The sequence below is a fragment of the Lipophrys pholis genome, assembly GCF_963383615.2.
Source record: "Lipophrys pholis genome assembly, chromosome: 1".
Classification (NCBI taxonomy): Eukaryota; Metazoa; Chordata; class Actinopteri; order Blenniiformes; family Blenniidae; genus Lipophrys; species Lipophrys pholis.
Window position 1 is genome coordinate 2,451,719 of NC_137635.1, and position 7,350 is coordinate 2,459,068.

The window sequence follows — 7,350 nt, forward strand, 5'->3', positions numbered from 1 at the left end:
ATATGTTTTAATGTTGAACTATCAATAAACATACATTATCACAGATCTGTATTATGAAGTTTTAGATCCCAGATGTTGGTGTCTTTTACAAAAAAAAACAAAAAAACAAAAGAAAACCCCTCCTTCTCTGTCAGCATTGAGATGAGTGCAATTATATCCCAGAATAACTAACATGAGGAGACCGCAGAGCAGATCCTTATCAACAAAATGAATAGTTGTAATGTTCAAACAATGTGGTCTGATAACAGTTCTTGAAGTAACCAGCTGACCGAAAGGTAATTACTGCTTTTCTTTGTTCACATGATTTGTGCATTTAGTTTCTGACAATGATCCAAACGACCTTCCACCCTGCTCGCTCTTCCTGGTTTCTGAAACTCACTGACCTTTAATAAAAACATAACTAACCAGGTCTGTCATTTCACTACCATGTCAACAAAAGTGTTTGCAGCTGGAAACGGTGAAATAAAGATGTGCCGTATGAAAAGTCCAGAGATTTCACAGCATTTCAATTGTCTGGGTTCAACATTTCACTCGGAGCCACCAAGAAAACCACCAAATATATTCAAGCCCCTTACATTTGGCAATATCTTAAGAAAAGCATGTTTTGGACATTACTTGTAGTAAAGAATTTTTCCCCTGACATCCCAGTTTCCATCCAAAAATCTGCATTTGACGTGTCTCCGATTTGCCAATAGGCATGAATGTGAGTGAGTCTTTGTGTGCTTGACCTGTGATGTACTGGCATCCTGCCAACTTGATTTCTGAGCCAGATTTCATTACTAAACCACCGTGTTGTTAGATTCTCTTGGTAACCGTATCAAACGTGAAGCAAGCTGGAATATTAATACGCACTTGTCTTTAGAGTCCTTGTATGGACCATCATCCATACAACAGTTTTCACAATGGGACAGTAACAGCCTGGAGGGAGCTCAGTTAGTTGTTGGCAACCATTTATTGCAATAAAAAATAAAACAGCAAAGAAATGTAATGAAAGAGAAACGGTTTCTAAAAATACGGTTCACGTGCACCTCATGCACTGCACAGATTAAGAAACTAACACATACGCACATGAATCTACCTGCAATTTTGAGACACCGAACACAGCCAACATATCTTTGGATTGTGGAATGAATAAATAAACCCGCGCCAGCAAACGGAGAACATGACAACTTCACACAAAAGGCTCAGGCTTGTTCAGACTTTATTCATGTGAGACAGAAATGACCCCAAACCAATAAAATCTGCAATTTTACATGCGACACAAAGTCTCATCCACCAACATTGACAGCTCGTAAAGTTCAGATAGGAGAGGCAACACAGTACAATATGATCAAATAATGATTACTGCTATAATCATGGCTTCTGGTGGAAAAGAGAGTGACGATACTCCGTGAATGAATAATAGCAAGAGAGATTATCCCAACATTAATAAAACCGTGGCACTAAAAGATTAATATATTGTTAAATGCTACTGCTCCCTGAAAACACATGGGGAAAATAAGAAAGGTAAGACGCTGATACTTTTCTGGTATTAAAAAAAAAAAAAAAAAGGATCTCTCACAACAATGTGATAAGTCTAGAGACGCCCAGAGATGGAATCTTTTAAATGGTTTGTCAAGAGATTTTCTATAACGTAAGACAAAAGTACAGCACACAATAAACCACACAAGGTATATCTGGAGTTCATGTAACCTCAAAACTGTCGGGAGAAGTCTTGTATTCCTGCAAGCAGGTCGCTTCATTAACACTGGGTTCACAAATGGTCTTATCACTATCAAATCATTAGAAGCGGACTAAAATGGTCCAGTTGGTTTTTATATCGTTGCTAAAGCAGTTCATCTCCTTCAGGTTTATCACTGCTTTGGATAAGTTAAGTAAGCAATCAAACTTTTCTTGGGTCAACCACAGAGCTGCCTGAGCTACTCCATCAATATTCCCACCAGAAAAAAAGTCAGATTTGGCTGTACTATCAAATCCAGCACATGGAAACTAGTTGGACTGCACTGCAGTTTTCCAGCAGTTAGTCTCCATACTATCAATCACCGTCATTGTAAGTGATGTTTCTCTCTTTCAAGCAGAGTAATCTATTTGGAGTTGGGCCACACTGTCGGCAGCATCGCCCGAGGAAATGTCTTCCCATCGGAGCGTATCCTTCAGCTTTTGCCTGATCCACGTATGGCTCCCGCAACACGTCAGCCAGCTTTCTGAGCCAACGTCAACCACAGAGGAGACTTCAAAAAGAGCCTCAAAGCAGGAATCAATAGCGGTAGAGGATTTGCACACGGCCGTACTTCCTCCAGTTCTCCCTCCGCACTTCAGCACGCTCCTCTACGATTGAAGAGCTCCTTCACCGGAGCCATGAGAACCACCACCACCACCACCACCACGTCAGCTCTCACTCCTTCAGGCCAGAACAGATGGAAACTACAGATACTTTGCTGCAAACAGCGGTTGAGTGAGTTATCCTGTTTTTCTTAATTATTTTAAAGTGCCTCTCTCAGGAATCTCTCAAAATCACTATCAACAGCATCTCCAGGGCAGGAAAGCTTAAAAAAAATGAAGATAAATGAATATATCATTTACAATGGTTGTTTGAGCAAACTGGTGGCTGAGCTCTTTTTTTAAATAAACAGAATTTCTTTTTTAAATGACTAATCCATGTTGTTACAATCAAGTATTGAGAGCCAGCATATCAGCTCTGAGTGGATGACGATTCACCTTTTAATTTTGTTGTTGTTTTGTTGATGAGCTGAAAATCTTTGTGATCTTGATGTTGTAATAGGATGGAGTGAATCATGTCTCAAGGCGACGGCACATTTTCACACACTCGAAAATGTACTTTTCCTCCTGTGTTGGTGTCTTAAGGCATAGAGCAGTCTGGCAGTGATAAAGCACAAACAAAATGAGCAGCTGCATGCTTCAGGACAAGAAAAAATGTATTTCTATGTTGGGAAGATTTCATTTCAAGAAAGAAAACGGTGCGGGGTTGTCAAACATGTGGTCCGTGGGTCAAATCAAAACCCACAAGAGGAATTTAACTGACCTCTGGCCTGCGGAGAACTTGAATGAAATAATTGCAGTTCCTGATTTGTCCATTGCGGAAGAGTTTTAGTGCCACTGAAGGAAAAAAAAAATTCGGAGGCTAAAAAAAAAAAACAGTCTTTTTGCGCTTCAGAAAAAATCGAAAATCGAAGTCGAGATTTTTTTTTCCACGGAGAGACGTCTATCCATCACTCATCATTTGCCAACAGATGTGAATTCACATTAAATCACTTAATTCTATTTTCCACCGTGAAAAAAAAAATCTCGTCTTCGATTTTCTACTTTTTCTGGAGTGCATGAAGATTTTTGTACGGAAGAGTTTTAGGGCCACTGAAGAAAAAAAAAATTTGGAGGCTAAAAAAAAAAAAAAAAAAAAAAACCTTCGTGGCCCCAGAAAAAGTCAAAAATCAAAGTCCAGATTTATTTTTTTTTCACGGAGAGACCGTCTATCCATCCCTCATCATTTGCCCGTAGATGTGAAATCACATTAAATCATTTGATTCTGACTATATCGGGTTGCTTACTGCTTATGGACATGTGATTTTACACAGGATTTCCTTGATTAATAAGAACATTTAAATAAGCAGCCCGGGATCCGTGTCTTTGTCCTTCGTACTCGAAGAAATTCCTCGACAGAACAAGGCTGCAGGCTGCTCTGTCTCTTCTGGTCCTGATACTGATGATAACTGCACCGTGTTTATGAGCTACATTCTGTCCTGAAGCATCTTTTCATCACTTCATTAAACCGCCTGATGTGCATTTTGTAGAAGCGGTCACACGTGCTGGCATGTGGATGGACGGACTTTGAAAAAAAAAAAAATCTTTCCACCGTGAAATTAAAAAATCTCGTCTTCGATTTTCTACTTTTTCTGGAGTGCATGAAGATTTTTTTTTTTGACCTCCAAAAAGAAAAATCTCGACTTTGATTTTCGACTTTTTCTGAAGTGCATGAAGATTTTTGGGTTTTTTTTTTTAGCCTCTGAATTTTTTTTTTCTTCAGCGGCCCTAATACTCTTCCGTCGTCCATTGGGGGAAACGCTGAGACAAAAGTAAAAAAAAAATGGTGCATCTTTTTGAAAGCTCCCTGATTGTGATGTAGCATCAGCATGAAAATATACAAGGGTGAGGCTTTGAGAACAGAAACACTAAAAACTGCAGTTCCAAGCTCATGTTTCTGAGAAGCAGCAGGACTTTAACCAAACTGGTCTGCCTCTTTGAAATAATTTCAGGTGCTTCATTACAGATTTTGTATTTTGATTGATTTCTATCTTTATTTCAACCATGTAAAAAAAAAAAAAAAAAACATTTAAATTAATAAGTCACATGTAAAAAAAAGACCACAGAATCATGCAAGTCTGACTTTACATAATTGAAAAGAAGTAGGAAGAAGTATAAATTGATTTAGTCCTACCTCTCAAGTACTTCGAGTCTTTGTCAATAACGTAATTCAGGAAGCGTGTGCATTCATAAAAAACAGTACATCACAACAGACACGACACAGGCAAGCGTCTGAAAGTGCAAATAGACAAACAACCACACCTACAGGAAATTCAGGGACATTAATTAACCCTGAGCTCATATAATTGGACTGTGGGGGGGTAAAATGTACTCATGCACAGGAAGAACATGCAAACACTATAAACCACTACAACAATGTGCAGAAATCAGTATCAAGGTGTAGCTGCCACTGAATTAAAAAATAAATATTATTTATTTTGAAATGAATCTATCCACTTTTCGTTTTTTTTTTTTCACTTTTCGTCGTAATTAACATTTGAACGGCGGATAATATTCCACACGTGCCCTCTAAGATGATGGATGATACCTCTCACAGCCAAGGAAGCTTTTTATTTTCAACAATACAGAGTAACTAGTATTGTTATTACAGAGAATCTATTTTTGCGACCTCTGACTAGCTTATTGTAGACAAAATGCATTCCAGCGACAATTTCAACATAAAGCAGACAAATTGCTGACTGTTGTGACAGGCGTCAGAGGTCATCCCCGTGGTTCACACGCGCTGAAGGCTTTTCACTGATCGTGCGACCACAGCCGGAGGGCAGTTGCCCGGTTCAGCAGGTGAAGTTCAGCATTAACGTCACGAATCCTTCTACCAAGGACGCCTCTTGCCTCCGAGCGATAAGAGGCAGCTGCTTCCTGCTGCTCTATCAGCCACAGCTCCGTGAGACAGCATTGAGAGGAGGAGATGGCGCTGGGGCCTCGGCCAAATATTTTACAGACGTGACAGTGACAACGCTCCCCCCCCCCCCCCCCCCCGCCACAGACCCCCACACCCCCCCCACCCCCACCCCACCTCCCCCCGCACACACACACACACACACACACACACACACACACACTGTCGTCGTACTGTACAGAGAGCAACAGAGGGAGCTGTTCCAAAATGAGAATTTTTACTCATGCAAGACGCAATAATGCCGTTGCGTATTGATTACATGATATACACGAAAACATTTCTGTAAAAATTGACATGCAGAACATGAATGCAGAGTACATTGAAATGTACCTCCGATTTCTTGTACTTTACTGTTTCCATGCTTGCAGCTGCAGTAGAGCCCACAAAAACAGTATCCTCGTCAAATATGCTGAGTGGTAGGAGTGATATCGAGCGGGTTGACGCAGCCTACAGGGAGGAGGTCCTGAAGTTGACAGCCTGGCATTCAACTGACAATCTGGCCATGAACACCTCAAATACCAAAGAGAGCACTGTGGACTTCAGAAAGGAGAGATTTGACATTTATACCTCGCTATGACTCAGCAGAGCGGTAAACGTTATGAAAAACAACTCACACTCGGGTTTTCATCCGTTTGACCTGTTGCCCTCCGGCATCTGCAACAAGTACATCAAAATGAAAATCAACACTTGGAAACAGTTTCTTTGCCAGAACAGTAACCACCATAAATTCACATATTCATTCAGTGTTTCTTAATGAAAAGTGTGTTAGAAATTATTATTATTATTATGATTATGACGACGACGACGACGACGACGACGATGATGTAACAATTTTGTTCTTTTGAACTGTGAGAGGAGCGTGATTGCATTGTATTGTATTGTATTGTATTGTATTGTATTGTATTGTATTGTATTGTGTTGTATTGTATTGCATTGTATTGTATTGTATTGTATTGTATTGTATTGTATTGTATTGTGTTGTATTCTATTGTATTGTATTGTATTGTATTGTATTGTATTGTGTTGTATTGTGTTGTATTGTGTTGTATTGTATTGTATTGTATTGTATTGTGTTGTATTGTATTGTATTGTATTGTATTGTATTGTATTGTGTTGTATTGTATTGTATTGTATTGTATTGTATTGTATTGTGTTGTATTGTATTGTATTGTACTGTATTGTATTGTGTTGTATTGTGTTGTATTGTGTTGTATTGTATTGTGTTGTATTGTGTTGTATTGTGTTGTATTGTATTGTATTGTACTGTATTGTATTGTATGGTGGCAGTGTTTCACAAACTTTATTTTGTTTTTATCATAATTACATTAGTCAGGTTTTTTCTTGAAGGTCTTACGTTCGCCACTGCGGAAACAAAAACTGCTTTGAACAACCAAATGCACACATAAATCACAACACTTTGTTCTCGATTTGAAACATCAGTTTGCACAGAAAATAAATGACCTTTCAAGTCATGTATGAACGACACTTCGTCCTCAGCCAAGTTCCTATTGCTGCTTATTTTCCATCATAAGCGCTGCAGCCTTTGGGCTTTTATTATCTCACTCTGACATCTAATTACCATTTTCCGACTCGGTGTGCTCGTGTAGTGGGTGGCACAATTTAAAACGGAATCATGTACAGCCCATACTTACTGCCAAGAAGACTATATTCGTGTCATCAATATTGATCTGTGAAACTACATGAACACAATCCAAACTTCTTTTGACATACGATGGCATGTTATGACTATATATGTGTTGTGCAGCTGATGATATTGTAGTAAATGTTTCTAATATTATTATATTATGTAAATATGCTGCTAGATCTGTATCATTCTATCCCGTTCACTGATCATAATCTCATGAAGACAACTACTTTAAGTCTATTTTGGGCTTTAGAGAGCCCTTGTTGTGTCACAAAGGAGATAAAAAGTAATTAATGTGCATAATGTACCTTTAACAATATCTAGAATTAATTATTTATTTATTTTTTATATACTCTATTCTCGGATCGTTCGGATTCAAATGAAGTTGAGGACGGACAAATTAAAATAAACTCAATGTAATCACATTGCACAAAGTCAGCTCTGCAAAATGCAGTTTTCATTCAAA